We start from the raw sequence: 17,930 nt of genomic DNA on the forward strand, positions 1-17,930 counted from the left end.
GGTTCTGACTCGGCGGGCTGGGGCTTCTTCATCGGTCCGACTTGGCCCGCGTGGTTCCGGGCTGATCGGTGCTTGACCCTCATTGCTGACTAGGTTGTCAGTGAAGGTGTGCGGACCCTGCGGGCGCTGCTGGGCCCCGGACGGGGTTGTCTACCTGTATGGACGCAGAAGAGCCAGCACCCGGGCTTTGCGTCCAAGTGGCCCCTGACCTCCCACCCTCACCTACCCCCAGGCTGTACGCCTATTTCCGGTTCGTGCGCCGGGCTAGGAGACCTCAGGTTGGGGACCAAGCCACTGATGGCATAGGTTGTAATGGCAGAAAGTGGAATTGGAGTTCTGGGCTCGAAATCATCCACTTTTCCAGTAACAAGGCTCACCTTGGACCCTGAGTACGTACCTGTCCCAGGACAAGCCCCAACCCTCTCACTTTGACCAAGTATCTCCCCAACTCAGTCTCCAGGATCTCCTCGCTGCCACCCTGGGATCCCTTCCTAAAAGGGCTTACTTGACTTGCTATTGCCAGCCACAGTTGGGTATTCTGCTCATTCGGAGGTTATCAGGCAGTGCCTACATGGCCTATCTTTCAGGAAGCAACTCACACTCCACCTCTTCCTTGAGACATTCTAACAAGGAAAGAAATGCAATCTCCTGGCTTGGAGAAGCGAAGGAGTCTGAGTCATGGCTCAGACCCCTCCTCCCACAGCCTCAATTAGCTGTCATGTCCCCTCTGTTCCCCCATTCCTTATGCTCCCTGAACCTTACCGTGTCCCTGCTCCATGCCAGTCTGGAGCAGGAGATGGAGCAGTGAAGAGATGGATGATCACAACAAAGGATATGAAAGTCTCAGTGGTCCCAAAATGACAAGGGGCCGAGGCCCTGGAATTTGGTGGTGGCAGAGAGGGTGGGGTGATGTGCACGGGAGTAGAATGGATGCCCCAGATCTCGCATCCTTCCTCATACCTTTCTTTTCCATTGGTTACTCTTTCCCAATGTGTTTCTTTGTTGCCCTCTTCCCCTGCATTGTTACTTTGTTACCGGTTTTCCCCAGGCAGAGGTAGTTCTTTCAGTGTTAGATTTTGGAAGCACCAGCAGGGCACTAATAAACTGGACCACCGATGATGGAGTCAGTTGTCATTCACCACTCTAACTCCCCTGTAATACTAAAACATCATTCCTGGTCACTCAAAGCTCCTCAGATGTCCTCTGTCTTGTTTTTTATGACCTTATCGCTCTCCATTCAGAAGTCAGGTTTTCTTGTTTTTCAGGAAACAGGTGTCCTCTTCTTGGCTATACTGTAGCCATACGTTCCCTAGCCCCCACCCTCTGCCCTAGCAGTAGGAGTCCCTAGGACCCGGTGGGGTGAGAGACAGTTCCAGAAAGGTGTGAGGAGAGCCCATTTGCCATTGGGCTTCAGGAGGGTGAGAGAACTCATTGGGAATGTCCAACTGTGAGGAGTTCAGGGAAGTTCCTGTTTGGAATAAGATGGCAATTGAAGGACTGGGGATGAATGAGAAAGGAATTCCAAGGTGGCAGGGTGTAGAGGGCAGAGTAAGGAAAGGAAGTAGACTGGGAACTCACAGATCCCACAATTCAGAGAGAAAGAGAGGAGTCTTCAGAAGATGCAGAGAACCAGAGGAAGCGGAGAGAGGCCATAGGGGGGGTTTGCATCAGAAGGCTGCAGGGGACATTGTGAAATGCCCTAGAGAAGTTACATGGAAAAATAAGGCAGAAACTAGTGGGTGTGGTAGCAAGGGGTGTGATCATGGTGTAATTTTGGGTACCGTATTTTTCGGACCATAAGACGCTCCGGACCATAAGACGCACCAGTTTTTAGAGAAGGGAAATGAAGAAAAAAAGATTCTGAAACAAATAGTGTCCTAAAATATTTTATGTGCATTAAAACCCAACACCACAGTCATAAACACATGTAATCAACCCTGTAAAGTAAACAGCAGCATTTAGAACCATTTTAGAGCCGGGCAAGCACACAGAGACCACACAGAGCTGGGCAAGTAAAAAAACTTTTTTTTTAAAGTATATGTGTAGGCTATATTTGGACCATAAGACTCAGGGACTTTTTCCCCCCACTTCTGGGGGGGAAAAAGTGCGTCTTATGGTCCGAAAAATACGGTAAGTGGTGATGGGAGGTAGGATGTATGGGCAAGGGCAATAGATACCACTTTCCCAGAGAAGGCTGAGAGGGAGGGAGCCAGCAATCTGCTGAGAGGGCTTTTTAGAGGGGCCGGAGTGACCCTGCTGGACAGAGAAAGGTGCTTGATGGAGCATCCTCATGACAGATCCATCCACTCAGGCTAGACAGGCAATGGGCTGGAGCACACAGGTCTTGCGTTCAATGGTTCTCACCCCTGAGCTGCATCAGAAACACTTGTTAACATGGGGCTCAGTCAGCCCGCCACTGAAAGGTCCCAGGTTCGAATCTGGTCAAGGGCATGTACTTGGTCGAGGGCATATCCCCAGTTGGGGGCGTGCAGGAGGCAGCTGATCCGATGTTTCTAACTCCCTTCCTCTCTGTAAAAAAAACCCAATAAAATATATTAAAATACAAAAAGAATAAATGCTTCCTTTATAAACAGAACAAAACAAACATGGGCTCATTTTAATGCAGATTGCTGGGCCTCATCCCAAAATTTCTGACCCAACAGGTCTGGGATGGGGCCCTTGAACCTGCATTTCCAATATGTTTCTGGATGCTGCTGATGCTAATGGTCAGGAATGCCGCTTTGAGAACCTCTCTCTGCCTGAGTCAAATGTTGGCTTTCTACCTGCTGACTGTGGAAAGTTACTGAAGTCTAAATATCAGCTCACTCCTCTGGGCAATGGTATAATGATCTCGATCACTTCAGGGGCTGGTGTGGGGTCACACGTAGGCTTACCCTAACATTTGCAGTGGCTGGGGCAGAGAGTAAATCCAGATATGTACATGCTGAAAACTGGTGACTTAGGCTGCAAACTCATCAATCTGCCTCTTCTCCTGCCTTCAGAAGCATGATGTCTTTACAGCCAGGCTCACCCTCAGCGGCTGCCCCTGGAGAGGACACGGCAGGCGTTTCTCTGAGGCCGCTTCCACAGACAGGTCTCCGTGAGGCTGCAGGCCACTGGCTGGGACTCAGGGGATGGTTTTCCAGTGACACACGCCTGGATTCTCCACTAGGCCCGCAAGGCAAATGGCCTTAGTCTGGCAGAGAGCCAACCTAGCCTTCCGCCCCTGAGCTGAGCTCACCGGGACCACCAGCTGCCTGTGCAACCCTTACAACCCAGGCAGGCGATGCACAGCTGGGCTAACCTGGCCCTGGGAAGTCTGTTTTTTTAAAATACGTTTTTATGGATTTTTTTTTTTTTTTTTTGAGAGGAAGGGAAAGGGGAGAGAGGGAGATAAAAAGAGAGAAAAACAAAACACAACACAACACCACAAAACATTGATGTGAGATAGAAACATCCATTAGTTGCCTCTCGTCTGCACCCTGGCCAGGGATCAAACCCGCAACCTGGGTACATACCCTGACCTGGAAATAGAAGAGACAACCTTTCGGTGCATGGGACGACAACCAACTGAGCCACACCTACCAGGGCGGGAATTTTTATTCTAGCAGGACAGACTGTGAGGGGAGTGGGGAGGGAGGTGGTGGTGACGAGGGGCCTGCTGGCTCTGCTTGCCCTGGTTTTCCCCTTGGGTGGGGGGCCCAGGGCAGGTGAAGCCCAGGAAGATGCCTTCCAGAGAGACCTGGCTGACTGGTCATCTAGCATGTACTTCCTGGCTTGCTCCAGAGCACCAGATACCTACTGTGGGTGGTGGGCACAGGGGAGGGGAGAGGAGACAGCAGTGGGTGGAAAGAGGGAAGGTCCATGGAGTTGTGATAAGGCCCCCTAAAGGCCCATCCCTCTTTCAGCTGCCCCAGAGCACTCCCAGCAAGTCAGCCCTGCAGAATTCAGCTGTCCGCAATCTCAGGGGAAGGGACCCTGGTTGGGAATGGTGCCAGGAAGCAGAGGCCACAGCGAGTCACTGGCTTGCTGTGTGATGCTGGGCATGTGGCCTTTTCTGGACCGGCTAACCTCTGTGAAACGAGGAGGAGCTGATCTCCAAGGTCCCTTCCAGCGCAGAATCGAATGCTCTAGGAAATCCATAGGAACGTTGCCATGGAGACATCAGAGAGGGACTGCAGCAGCACTGAACGTGGTTTCCACCCGAAAGAGAAAACACCAGCAGGCGGGTGACATCAGAGCTGTGCTCCCTCCAATGCCCGGGTATATGCTCACCTTCCCCCGGCTGAGGTCATCGCCAGGCAGGTGGTAACGGACCATCCCTTGGTGCCCATCTTCCAGGACGCTGCCTGCACAAAGGAGAGACCGTGTCCCCACGAGGGCTGGGCTGGACGGCCATAGCAGGGTGGCCTGGCCCCACAGAATTTCAGTCTTCGTCCTAGGGGCCAGGAATGCGGGACTCGGCAGGGGTGAGGCACGGATGCCGTCTGTGAAGTGTCACTCACCTGCCAAGGTCAGGTCCACAAATGCCTTGAACTCCTGCAGCACCTCCTGTTGCCTGTTGCTCCTGACCTTGGCCCGCAGGGAGTAGCCGCTGCCAAACTTGCTCCTGAGGTGCCACGGGCTGCCCAGGCACTTGATGCCAGCTGGGTGCACAAGGCCTCACAGTCCTCCATGCTGGGGAAAGGGGGCCTGATATCCTTCTTTCAGCTGCCCCTACAGCACTGTCACCTGTGTGAGCACTCGGTGGGGGAGGGATGGGTATGCTGACATCTACCCTCTGTGTCAAACGCTGACCGACGTCAACACCCAGATCAGCCTGTTCCTGATTCCCACGCTCAGAGTGTGGCTCACATGCTAGAGCCTGGGGATTCTCCTCACAGATTTTTTTTTTTACCGAGAGGAAGGGAGACGGATGGAGAGTTAGAAACATCAATAAGAGAAAAACAACCTGCTGCCTCCTGCACACCTCCTGCCGGGGATGTCCACACAACCAAGGTACATGCCCTTGACCAGAATCGACCCTGGGATCTTTCTTTTTTTTTTTCTTTTTTTTTCTTTTTTTTCTTTCTTTCTTTCTTTCTTTCTTTTTTTTTTTTTAAAATAATTTTTTATTGTTCATATTATTACAAATGTTCTTTCCCACCCCCTCTCCATTGCTCTCCTCCACCAGGTTCCCACCCCACCCTCTGCCCTTTCCCACCCCCCATTGTCCTCATCCATAGGTGCACAGTTAATGTTCAGTCTCTTCCCACATCCCCCTCTCCCCTTTTCCCCAAGAATCATCAGTTCACTCCCCTTCCATACCTCTGATTCTATTATATTCAACAGTTAATATTGTTCATCAGATTTTTTTTTAAATTTCCTTGGTTTTTAAATTCACTTGTTGATAGTTACGTATTTGTTGTTCAAAATTTTTATCTTTATTTACTTTCTCTTCTGAACGAACCCCCTTTAGCAATTCATATAATTCTGGTTTGGTGGTGATGAACTCCTTTAGTTTTTTTTTAGTTTTTTTTAGTGAAGCTCTTTATCTAACCTTCGATTTTGAGTGATAGCTTTTGCTGGGTAGATTATCTTTGGCTGTAGGTTCTTACTATTCATCACCTTGAATATTTCTTGCCATTCCCGTCTAGCCTGCATGGTTTCTGTTGAGAAGTCAGCTGACAATCGTATAGGTGCTCCTTTATAGGTAACTACCTTCTTCGCTCTTGCTGCTTTTAATATTCTCTTTGTCTTTTGCTCTTGGAATTTTAATTATGATTTGTCTTGGTGTGGTCCTCTTTGGGTTCCTTTTGTTTGGAGTTCTGTCCGCTTCTTGGACTTGTAAGTCTATCAATAATTCTTTCACTATTTCTTTCAGTATGTTTTCAATATCTTACTCTCTTTCATCTTCTGGGACCCCCATAATTCTGATGTTGGTTCGCTTGAAGTTGTCCCAGAGGTTTCTTACATTATCTTCAATTTTCTGGATTCTTTTGCCTTCTTGCTTCTGCGGAAAAGTGTCTTCTGGCTCTCTATGTTCCAACTCTTTGACTTGATTCTTGCGATCTTCCATTCTGTTTTTAGGACTCTGTATAATATTTTTTATTTCAGACAATGTATTCTTTATTTCTTGTTGATCCCTTATCATTTCTTGTTGATCCCTTATCATTTCTTGTTGATTCCTTATTAATTCTAGTTGATCCCTTTTCATATCCTCATAGGTCTTATCGACCTTTCCTAAGAAATTCTTGAAAAACCTTATAAGCGTAGATTTGAACTCTATATCCAGTCGCTTTTTGTCCTCCATTTCTTTCATTTGTGATCTATTTCGATGTCGGCATTTTCGCAGCTTCCCTGATGAGGCGGGGTTTCAGGGTGGAGCCTACAGCCTTGGCTTCCGTCAGCCCCGCCCTATGAGGCTCCTGAGTCTCAGTATTCCGCAGGGTCCTTCAGTACTCGCTGCAAGCACCTCTGAGAGAAAGGTGCCCTCGAGTTTTGCCTGCTCCCAAACAGTCTAGGCTCTCCCCCAATGAGCCCAGAACTGGGGTTCAGTTCAGTTGGAAGTGGAGTTGGAGGTGGCGTTCAGAGCAGTCTGGAGCCCCAATCTCCTTCCCACCAGGGCAATTCCACAGCACAGACAACCGTCCCTTCTCTGTGCGAAATGTGCGCGCCTCCGGGACCTCCTTTTGCTGCTCACCCAGGGTTCCACCTTACAGCCCAGCTCCCTCTGTTTGAGCCTGGGTCCCCGGGGTCTGGCCTAGAACTGGGGTTCAGAGCAGTCGGAACTGGGACCCAACACAGTCGGAGCTTTTATCTCCTTCCCGCTAGGGAACACCAGCCAGGCACTCAGCTGCCCCGCCCCTCCTCTCCGGCTCCATCCTCTCTGCACACCATGTGTCTCCGTACCTTTGGCTTTTGCCGCTCCTCCGCTCTTCCTTCTGGTTTTCTCCTTGCTTCTCATTGTAGAATTTCCAGTCAGTCGACTTTCCTATAGTTCTGGGTAATGTCCATTTTATATTTTAGTTGTATTTTATTGAAATTGTTGTGTGCGGCTGCGGCTAGGTGTTTACCTGTGCAGCCATTTTGGATTCTCCTGAACCTGGGACCTTTCAGTTCCACAGGCCAATACTCCATCCACTGAGCCAAACTGGTCAGGGTTCTCCTCACAGATTCTGTTCCAACTGATGTCAGGTCTCTCCCTGCCCAGTCCCTCCCGGCCTCTTCCTCCCACAGCCCCCGTTGCAGCTCGTCCATTGACCCGCAGAAACCCAGGCTCTTCCCATGGGAGGTGATGACAATGGCCTTGCGGGCCATTCGGACCCTCGCCACAGTGCGCCAGAGCGGGCACCGGGCCACAGGGCCCATGCCAATGGATGGCCCACCCAGAATGATGACCACAGCTCTCCCAGCAGGGCAATGCCAGGGCTCAGCTTCTGCTTGCTGCCCTGCTAGGAGCAGAGAGGAGGAAGGGTTGGGTGAATGGCAGTTGTCCGACCCTTCCTCCCCCTTTTTCTTCTCTGTCCAGAAAGTGCTCACAACCCCTGGTGGGGCCTTTAGTAACATGGCCCCCCACTCTCCCCCAGGAGGCATCGTAACTTGGCTGTCCACGCTGAGTATAAACCATTCTCTGACACAGGGTCAGTCCAGGTAAGTACATGGTCAGTGAGTCTTCTTTGATGATCTCAATGGGTGCTGGGATAAGGTCAAAGGGTCAGTTTATATATTTATTTTAAATGTGTAATTATTACTATGTAAAAGGTAGTAAAATATACAAAACAAAACTTTCCCTTTTTGAAACCAGTGTTGCAAACCCATATTATGGCTTATATATAAATACTATATTCTATAGCTAATCATTAATTTGGTGCATAAATCCAACAATGTAGCCCTCTAACTGTTAAAAAAGAACAACAACAACAACAAAACAAACAAACAAAACACAAGAAAAGTTTATCTAAGTGGATTGTCCTTCTGTGTGTTGATCCTGAATGATCACAGGGTTTTGTCAACTCTGGGAGGAATCACTGTGTGTACGAGTCTGTGTAGAAGAGTGCTTTAGACACAGTCTTCAAAGTAATTTTCTCCCCTCAGAAAACACAAATACACAAAGATGCATCCTTCATAGAAATCAAGTACAAATCAATCAATTTGAGCTATTTTCAAATACAGAAAAAAAGTATGGCTGAAACCGGTTTGGCTCAATGGATAGAGCGTCGGTCTGCGGACTGAAGGGTCCCAGGTTCGATTCCGGTCAAGGGCATGTACCTTGGTTGCGGGCACATCCCTGGTAGGGGGTGTACAAGAGGCAGCTGATTGATGATTCTCTCTCATCGATGTTTCTAACTCTCTATCCCTCTCTCTTCCTCTCTGTAAAAAATCAATAAAATATATTTTAAAAAAAAGTATGGCACATAACAGAAGCCACAATGTGCTTTTCTCCAATTATATTGAATGTCATAACACACCTTCCAGCATGGAGTCTGTTATTTGAACTTACAGGTATCTTTCCTTATTCCATCAGCCCTGTTCCAAGCATAAGAGAGAAAGTGAATCAGTCATCATCATCATTGTTGCCATCTGTTTGGCATTAAGATACAAATGGGAAAAATAAACCAGGGACACTTCCCCTAATCCCAGATCAGAATATTCCCACTGACATAACTATTCTCTTTTTAAAGGAACTGGAGTATGAGGAGGGGGTCTATTTTTAGAGAGATACAAATTTTAGAATTTGCCTGTGACTGTTCAAGAATCCAAAGGAGAGGCTCCGCCCTGCCCAGTCCTGGCCTTCACGTGGCCTTGGTCTCTTAATTCACTGCTTGGTGTTTACTTGTCCCAGCCTTGCCTCATCTTCTCATTGTGACGAAGCTGTGGGTCCTCTTGTTCTTGTCTCTGTCCCGGGACAGCTCGCTGGCCATGGTCGTAAGCTGCTGCTGCACCCACTCCTCCACGCTTCCTCCTCCTTGGCCTCGTGATCTGCCGCTGCTTGCAGTCATCCAGGATGCCCTCCCGGACAGCTCTGCACTGTAGCCCATGCACTTCCTCCTACAGATCCTCTTGGACCTGACAGCCCACCAACTCCTACACTGAAGTGTGTGTGTGTGTGGGGGGGGGGGGGGCGCAGAGGGGATGTCATAAACCAGGTGCAACTCCTTGATCTTCACCAGGCCACCCTGGGCTTCTCTGGCCTGCGCCACCACTCCTCCGCCTCCTCCTCCTGAGTCTAAGTGTCTCTCCAGGAGGGGATCTTGGTGGTGGTCTACGCAGCCAGCTGCTCCTGGCTTCTTATCTGACCCACGGCCTGCCTCTTCGGCTCCTCCTCGGCCACAGTGCAGCCAAGGGGTCCGCCTCCGGGCACTCAGCCTCCTCCTGTGTGCTTCCTCTCCTCCTGCAGCTCTGAGACCAGAGGGTCATGTCATTGAACTTCTAAAAAACGAACACATAGTGTTTACGACATGCAAGGCGCTGTTCTAGACTTTGCAAAGGTAAAGAATTTAAATTTCAAAAGACACGAGGAAATCATAAAAACCTGCTTGAAACTGAAGCCGAGAGAGAGAGAGAGAGAGAGAGAGAGAGAGAGAGAGAGAGAGAGAGAGAGAGAGAGAGAAGAACCAAGGACAACATCCCTGACCTGTGGGCGTCTCTGACTTCCCGATCCCAAGAGTGGGGGGCTGCTGTACATGCTCAGGGGTTCTGGGACTGGGGAGTGTGTGGCCTGACTTTGTTTAAACTCATTGGAGTGGGGTTCATGTCACTGGCAACCGAAAACTGAGGAACATCTCTAGGCTTTTCACCAGAATATCAACAGCTCAGGTGCCTCAGACACAGGGGGATAAGAGAACGTGTGCTTGAAATGCAAGCCTAGCAGAACTGCAAGCACCACCAGAACTTTGCTTAGTGGCAGGAAGAAAGGTCTGGCCTCATCCTGTCTGGACGATAGCATCTGTCGTGCTGCTCCCTGACCTCAGCACATTACTGCCCAGGCCGAGAGGAATCAGTGCCTCCGGGCGGTGAAGGTCACTGATCTGTTCTTACAGGAAGGTCACCTCCCTGCAAATCCACAAAGTGACAGGGACTTCACAGCTACCCCAGGCCGAGGGCTCAGGGCCTTGCCCTAACCCCAGCAGTGAGGAGAGCCAGAACAAATCTTATTATTGGCGCTGGTATGGCCGAGGGAACTTCAAATCTTACCTGTAGGTCCTCACCAGCTGGTCTGAGTTTGTGTTCATAAGTCGTCAATAATTGGGTCCACGCAGGCACTGGTGTGCACTCGGGGATGCCCACAGCCTGCGGTACACCAGCGTCTCCCAGCCTGTCATGTGGTCCAGCAGGACATCAAACGGGGGGCAACAGCCAAGCCACTTCCATACCTGAGGTTGGAACACACCCAAGTGGAAGGCACATCAGATGGAAAGCTGCCAACTGAACACCTGCCCTGGCCTTGCCCCAGCCCAGGCTCCTGCCTCTGCCCTCTGCATACCCACATTTACCACGTGAGCAGACATGTGCCTTGGGGGTTAGTGGGACAACAGAGATGTCAGGGAGCCTGGGATGCTCACTGTTGGTGTCTGTACTCAGGTGCACATGGGGCTGGAACACTGCTCACCTAGTGTGAAACCTCAGCGCCTGCTTCTTGTCACTTTTCTTTCTTTCTTCCTTCCTTCCTTCCTTCCTTCCTTCCTTCCTTCCTTCCTTCCTTCCTTCCTTCCTTCCTTCTTTCTTTTATATATTTTATTGATTTTTCAGAGAGGAAGAGAGAGAGGGATAGAGAGCTAGAAACATTGATGAGAGAAAATCATCGATCAGCTGCCTCTTGCACACCCCCTACTGGGGATGTGCCAGCAACCAAGGTACATGCCCTTGCCCGGAATCGAACCTGGGACCTTTCAGTTTGCAGGCCGACGCTCTATCCGTTGAGCCAAACTGGTCCCGGCTCTTGTCACTTTTCAAGTGTCCAGTCAATATAAGGCACTTTATTTTTCTTTTCTTTTTTTTAATTTATTTTTTTAAATTAAATTATCTGTGTACATATATCATTGCCCCCTCTCCCCTCCCATACATGCTCTCCCTCCCCAGAGTTTTGTGTCCACTGGTTGTACTTATATGCATGTATACAAGTCCTTTGGTTGATCTTAAGGCACTTTATTTTTCCTCCTTTAAAAATATTTTCTGTTAGACATGCATAGACATGAATAGATTTTTTTAAAGTCAAATATTTATACAAAGGCTACTGAACTCCCTGCTGGCCCCTGCCCCAGGCCTGGTGTGCACCTCCAGGCTTTCTCATGGACGTGTGCTCCCTGCAGAGGACTGTTTTGTGTTATTGTTGCCAGACAGTGTCATCTCATATCTTCCAGTCTGAAACTTGCTTTTCTAGCTCAACAATATGTCTTAAAGATCTTCCTCGGTCGCTAAACAAAGACCTACTCTGATTCCGTTTAACTGCTACTTAGCCATCCAGGGAAGACTTCTAGACTTTACTCAGCTGTTCATAAACAATTCAGGCACATTTGAGTTACTTCCAGTTTTTTGCCATTATGAACTTGCAGCGGACCACCCTGGTCTGTGCCTATGTTCGCACAGAACTCTGGAGTAGATGAGGAAAACAGAATGCCATTCTTGAAAGATAACTAAATTTTCTTTCCCCATCTTCTCCTCACTTGAACCAGCTGGGTAGTTCTGCGTTCAGGGTGGGGTGGAGAGACTGCTGAGAAGAAAGATGACTTGAATGAAAATGCTTCAAATATTTCACTATTAAATACAAAGATTTCTAGCCGAAACCGGTTTGGCTCAGTGGTAGAGCGTTGGTCTGCGGACTGAAAGGTCCCGGGTTCGATTCTGGTCAAGGGCATGTACATGGGCTGCGGGCACATCCCCGGTGGGGGATGTGCGGGAGGCGGCTGGTCGATGTCTCTCTCTCATCGATGTTTCTGGCTCTCTGTCTCTCTCCCTTCATCTCTGTAAAAATCAATAAAATATATTTTTTTAAAAATACAAAGATTTCTAGTAGATTTTCTTTATCAAGTGATTTTCACCCAATATTTCTTCTATTTCTAGTTTGCTAATTAAAAAAAAATCATGAGTGGTTATTGTGGTTTTTAAAAAGTGGTTATTGTGTTTTTTTCAGCATCTATTGAGAAATATTTTTTTCCTTTCATCGATTAAGGTCATGATTGATATTGTTGGGTTTTTCAACTGCTTTAAAAAATATGTTTTATTGATTTTTAGAGAGAGAGGAAGGGAGAGGGATAGAGAGATAGAAACATCCATTGATCTCTTAGTTCATGAGTTGATGCTCAACCACTGAGCCAAACAGGATTTTTCTACTATTGAACCTTATTTACATTTCTGAGGTAAACTTGAATTGAACATAATTTATATTCTTTTAACATATTACTAAATTTGTATTGTTAATATTTATTTAGGATATTTATGTTTCTATATGAAACTGGCCAATGGTTCATTTATTTTGTTTGTTTTGTTAATCCTCACCCAAGGATATTTTTCCATTGGTTTTTAGAGAGAGTGGAAGGGAAAGGGAGAGACAGAAGAAAACATTGATGTGAAAGAGACACATTGATTGGTTGCCTCCAGCACGTGCCCCAACCAGAGCCACAGATCGATCGAGGATGCATCTGAGGGATGTTCCCTCGACCAGAATCGAATCTCAGATCCTTCAGTCCACAATCCACTGAGCCACACCAGCTAGGGCTCAGTCTAGACTTTTTAAAGAAGGAGTAAGTCTTGGGCCATTATTTTATTTTTAATTATTATTATTTTTAAAATCCTTGCTGGTTTTTAAAAAATTGATTTTAGAACTAGAGGAAAGAAAGGGTGGCGAGGTAGAGGAGAGTATGGGGAAAGAGAGAGAGAAATATTGATTGATTGCCTCCCCCAACCAGGAATTGAACCTGCAACCTTTTTGGTGTATAAGACAATGCTACAACCTACTGAGCCATCTGGCCAGGGCCTTTGACCATTATTTTAATTTTATCTCTGGTTTTGGTCTATACAGGCAGGTTTTCTAATTCTTGAACCAATTTTGGGATGGAAGTCTTGAAAATATAATTTGATTTAAAGAAAATAAAGAAATGTGGCTTTTCTTACACAGCTGAGTTTGGTGTGAACCCGTTGCCATGGAGACTCATCTAGGATGGCCAAGGAGCCCTGTTCAGCATGCAGTGGCACCATGGACCAATGACAGCTTCGCAGACGAGCTAAATGATTCTGAGGCACTGAGTGACTCATCAGAAATGCATGAGGACTCAAAAGTCACTGCTGATTTTTAGAATAACAGCAGATACTGATAAGACTGTATTTTAGAAGATGTGAAAGAATGTTTAAAAATACTTATACAGAGAAAGGTGAGCACAAGGCTCGCAAAGGGAGAGAGAGCAAGGACACAGGTTTGTCAGGGTTTTCTAATGACATTAATTCAAATGCGACTTCTGGGAGGAAATAGAGAAACAGGAGCAGGCTTGCCGTATTTCCAACTATGAACCTTTACAAAACTCCAAGGGGTAATGTGCAGGTAAGTTCCAGGAAAACTAAATCTGATTTCTTGCCAGCTGGCCAGGATGAGAGCTTTGCAGCAGATGCCATTTGATTTTAAATAATACAAAGAAATGTCACATTGCCTTCCACCCAAGTTTATGGAATAAGTTCATACTTTCTTCTATGTGAACTTCAGTAAATATGTGTGGATGGATGGCTGATGACAATTAGGCTAGACTGAGGATCTGCCCAGGACCATGTGGCCTTGACCCATATTTTCTTTATTTTATTTTATTTTTTTAATATATTTCATTGATTTTTCACAGAGAGGAAGAGAGAGGGATAGAGAGCCAGAAACATCGATGAGAGAGAATCATCGATCAGCTGCCTCTTGCACACCCTTCACTGGGGATGAGCCCGCAACGAAGGTACTTGCCCTTGTCTGGAATCAAACCCGGGACCCCTCAGTCCGCAGGCCAACACTCCATCCACTGAGCCAAACTGGTTTTGGCTTGAACCATATTTTCTTTTGTTTCATTCCATTGTTTGTTCGTTCTTTTCTATTTGTAACAGTTTTATTGATACATAATTCACATAACAGACAGTTCACCCATTCACCACACTTACCCACTGATGAACATTTTTAGCATATTCAGAGTGATGGATCCATCATCACAATCAATTTTAGGACATTTCATCACCCCCCAAAAAACAAAACAAAAACAACGAAAAAACACAACACAAAACCCTGTAGCCGTTAGCAGCCACCCCTCATTTCCTCCAATGCCCCAGACCCTGGCAACCACTAATCTACTGTCTGTATAGATTGCCTATTCTGGACATTTCACATAAACAGAATCACATAATGTGTGGCCTCTGTGACTGGCTTCTTAAACTTAATGTTTTTGAGGTCCAGGGTGTATGTAGCATTATCTGTACTTCATTCTTTTAAAAAACATTCCATTAGCCCTGCTGTTGTGGTTCAGTGGTTGAGCGTTGACCTATGAACCAGGAGGTCCCGGTTCGATTCCTGGTTGGGGCACATGCCTGGGTTGGGGGCTTGATCCTCAGTTTGGAGCATGCCGGAGGCAGCCAATCAATGACTCTCTCTCATCATTGATGTTTCTATCTCTTCGTCCCTCTCCCTTCCTATCTGAAAAAATATATATATATATTCTAAAAATAAAAATATTAAAATTTAAAAAATAACTAGAAGATGTCAGAGCGAGGCTGCCTAATAGGCATGTATACATGCACGTCTGAAGCACGGGACTGGGGATGTGGCTACTTAGGAGACATCAATAAACAGAAGATAATGGGATTCAGAGAAATGAATGAGATCAGGTAGGGACAGTGTGTATAGAATGAGGAGGACAGAGGGGTGATGTTTCAATCCTGAGGAACAACAGAATTTAATGGGCTGGATGAAGACCCACCCCAGGAGCCTCAAAAGAAGTGTTAGTGACAGAGACGAGGCAGAGGACAGGGGACCCCATAGAATAAGTCAAGGAAGGCTAGAGTTGGATAGAGGGAAGGGCCCACACTATGAAAGGCTGCAGAAAAGCAAAGAAGACAGGCCTAAAAATCAGCCCCAACTAAGGTGAGTGCAGTGGGAAGGGGCTCAGGAGAGCAGACTCCAGGCTACAGGGGGGGAGCACCCATGAGCTGCAGCTGCCTGTTCGACATCCTGCGTAGCCATAGAAGTTTGCCGCTCACTCCCCCAGGAAGTATGCGGGGAGGAGAGAGGAGGCGTTGGGTGTATGTGGACAGCTGATGGCCTTGGGGGTCCATTCAAGAGGCAAAGTTGAGTAAGCAGGTCAAATACAGGATCTGGACTCTGACATGAGGTCTAGGATGGGAGTCACAGTAAACCTGACACGTGGAATTTCCCCCAGGCCTGTGCATTTCAGTGCTCCCCTCTCCTCAGCACAGCCACTCCATCCCCAGCGTGGTGCCTCCCTCTCCCAGCTCAACAACCTAGCTTCCCCAAGTGAGAGCTGGTGCCGAGGCCCTTGACAAAGTCATCCCCAGAGGTGGCAGGCTCTTCGCCGGCCATTGATTAAAAAATGGAACTTTTCCCAGCTCCACTGAGGCCAAAAGGGCAAAGCATTCCTCTTCCTGGCAGCGAAGGAGGCCTTGTTCACAACCAGTGGGGCCACCTTCTTGGCATAGACCTGAGAACCCCAAGGCAGAAGATCACACCAAGGCCTGAGATCAGCAGCCCAAAGCCACCTGTGCTTGTCACTCATGGTTCTGGGACAGGCCTCTTTCCTTCTGTCCTTGAAACAAACAAAACTCCTTTGATGTTGCCTAAAGTTTTTGTTGTTGTTGTTTTTAGTCACTGGTAATTATAGAGAAACTAAGACAAAGACTAACAGACATAAGGAAAATGTCACAAAGTTCCTGGATGCCTGAAGGTCTCTCAACAAGATTCTGGCCGGGCCTTCAGGGAGTGTAACCAGCTTGCTTTGAGCTTTCCGAGCCTTTCCCCCACCTTCCCTCCTCCACAAGCCGTCTCCAAGGTCCAGGAGCGACTGATACAGTCGTGCCCAACTTCCAAGGCTCCCTTGCTCCTTGGGGTTCATGGCTTCCGGTGCCCCTCTCATCTCAGGCCCTCCTGGCTTACAGGGGACCCCAAAAGAGATAAGAGGACTGAGGCACTAACCGCTGTCTTTGGGTGCAAAGATGAATCTCCCTCTGAGTCTGTCTCCACTGAAACCCACTTGAGTCTTTTCCCAGCCAGCAGGCCTAGCCTGCAGCCCTCTGAGGCTGTGTCCTTAAGCAAAAGGCCCACATGAGTACTGCTCTTTGCTTTTTTAAATTTAATATATTTGATTGATTTTTTTACAGAGAGGAAGGGAGAAGGAGAGTTAGAAACATTAAATTAGAGCTGATATAACAAGTGAAGAAAAATAAATTTTATATAATAAAAGCCCAATATGCAAATTGACTGAACAGTGGAACGATGGGTCACTATGACATGCACTGACCACCAGGGGGCTTACACTCAATGAGGAAGCTGCCCCATGGTGGTCAGTGCATTCCCACAGCGGGAGCGCCACTCAACCAGAAGCTGGGCTCATGGCTGGCAAGCACATCAGCAGTGGCAGGAACCTCTCCTGCCTCTGCTGCAGGAGGGCGGTAAGGAGCAAGGGGTTCCAGACTGCAAGAGCCCTGGACTGTGAGAGGGATGTCCTGGGGGAGAGGGAGAGGATCAGGCCTAAGCCAGCAAGCAAACATCCCCTGAGAGGTCCTAGACTGTAAGAGGGCGCAGACCGGGCTGAGGTTCCCCCCCCCCCAGTGCACGAATATCATGCACTGGGCCTCTAGTGTGTGTGTGTGTGTGTGTGTGTGTGTGTGTGTGTGTATACATATATATATATAGTTCTGGGTAATGTCCATTTTATATTTTAGTTGTATTTTATTGAAATTGTTGTGTGCGGCTGCAGCTAGGTATTTACCTGTGCAGCCATCTTGGATTCATATACATACATATATATAAATATAATGAACATTGACCATTTCTGACATATAGATCAAAAGGTAAATACACGGACAATTATAAAAGTTGTATCATTATAACTTTGGTTTGTAACTCCACTTTTTGTTTTCTATGTGATTTAAGAAACTATCCTGTAAAAAATTATTAGTCTATGTTTTTGGACACCCAATACATAAAGATGTATTGTAACATCAATAATTGAAAGGGTAGGAATGGGGCTGTATAGAAGCAGGTTTTGTATGTTATTGAAATGAAGCTGGTATAAATTCAAATTAGAATGTTATAACTTTAGGATGTTAATTATATACAATCCCCATGGAAACCACAAAGAAAATAGTTATAGGATATACACAAAAGGAAATGAGAAAGGAATGATAACATTTGATATGATGTAGCTAAAGTAGTCAAATTCATATAGATAGAAAGTGGAAATGCAGTTGCCAGGAGCTGGAGAAATAGGGAGTTAGTGTTTCATGGATACAGGGTTACAGTTTTACAAGAAGAAAAAAGTTCCAGACATGGACATAGATAATAATGTGTGGAAGGCCTGGGGTGAGGCTGGGGTTGGGTGGAGGGGTCCAAAGGGGGAAATGAGAGACATCTGTAATACTGACAAAAACAATAAAAAAATATTGATTGAAAAAGAAAAAATGGTTCTGGAGATGGGTGGTGGTGATGGTCATACAACAATGTGAATGCACTTAATACTACTGAGTTGTGCACTTAGGAATGGTAAAAATGGGCCGGCCAGCCTGGCTCAATTCCCAGACAGGGCACATACCTGGGTTTCAGACTCCATCCCTAGTGTGGGGTATGCAGGAGGCAGCCTATCAATGATTCTTATCACTGATGTTTCTATCTCCCTCTCCCTCTTTCCTCCTCTCTGAAATCAACAAAAAAAATTCTTAAAACTTAAAAAGTGGGAAAAATGGGAAACTTTATAGTATAT

This window comes from Pipistrellus kuhlii, unplaced genomic scaffold (genome assembly GCF_014108245.1).
Source record: "Pipistrellus kuhlii isolate mPipKuh1 unplaced genomic scaffold, mPipKuh1.p scaffold_m20_p_4, whole genome shotgun sequence".
Classification (NCBI taxonomy): Eukaryota; Metazoa; Chordata; class Mammalia; order Chiroptera; family Vespertilionidae; genus Pipistrellus; species Pipistrellus kuhlii.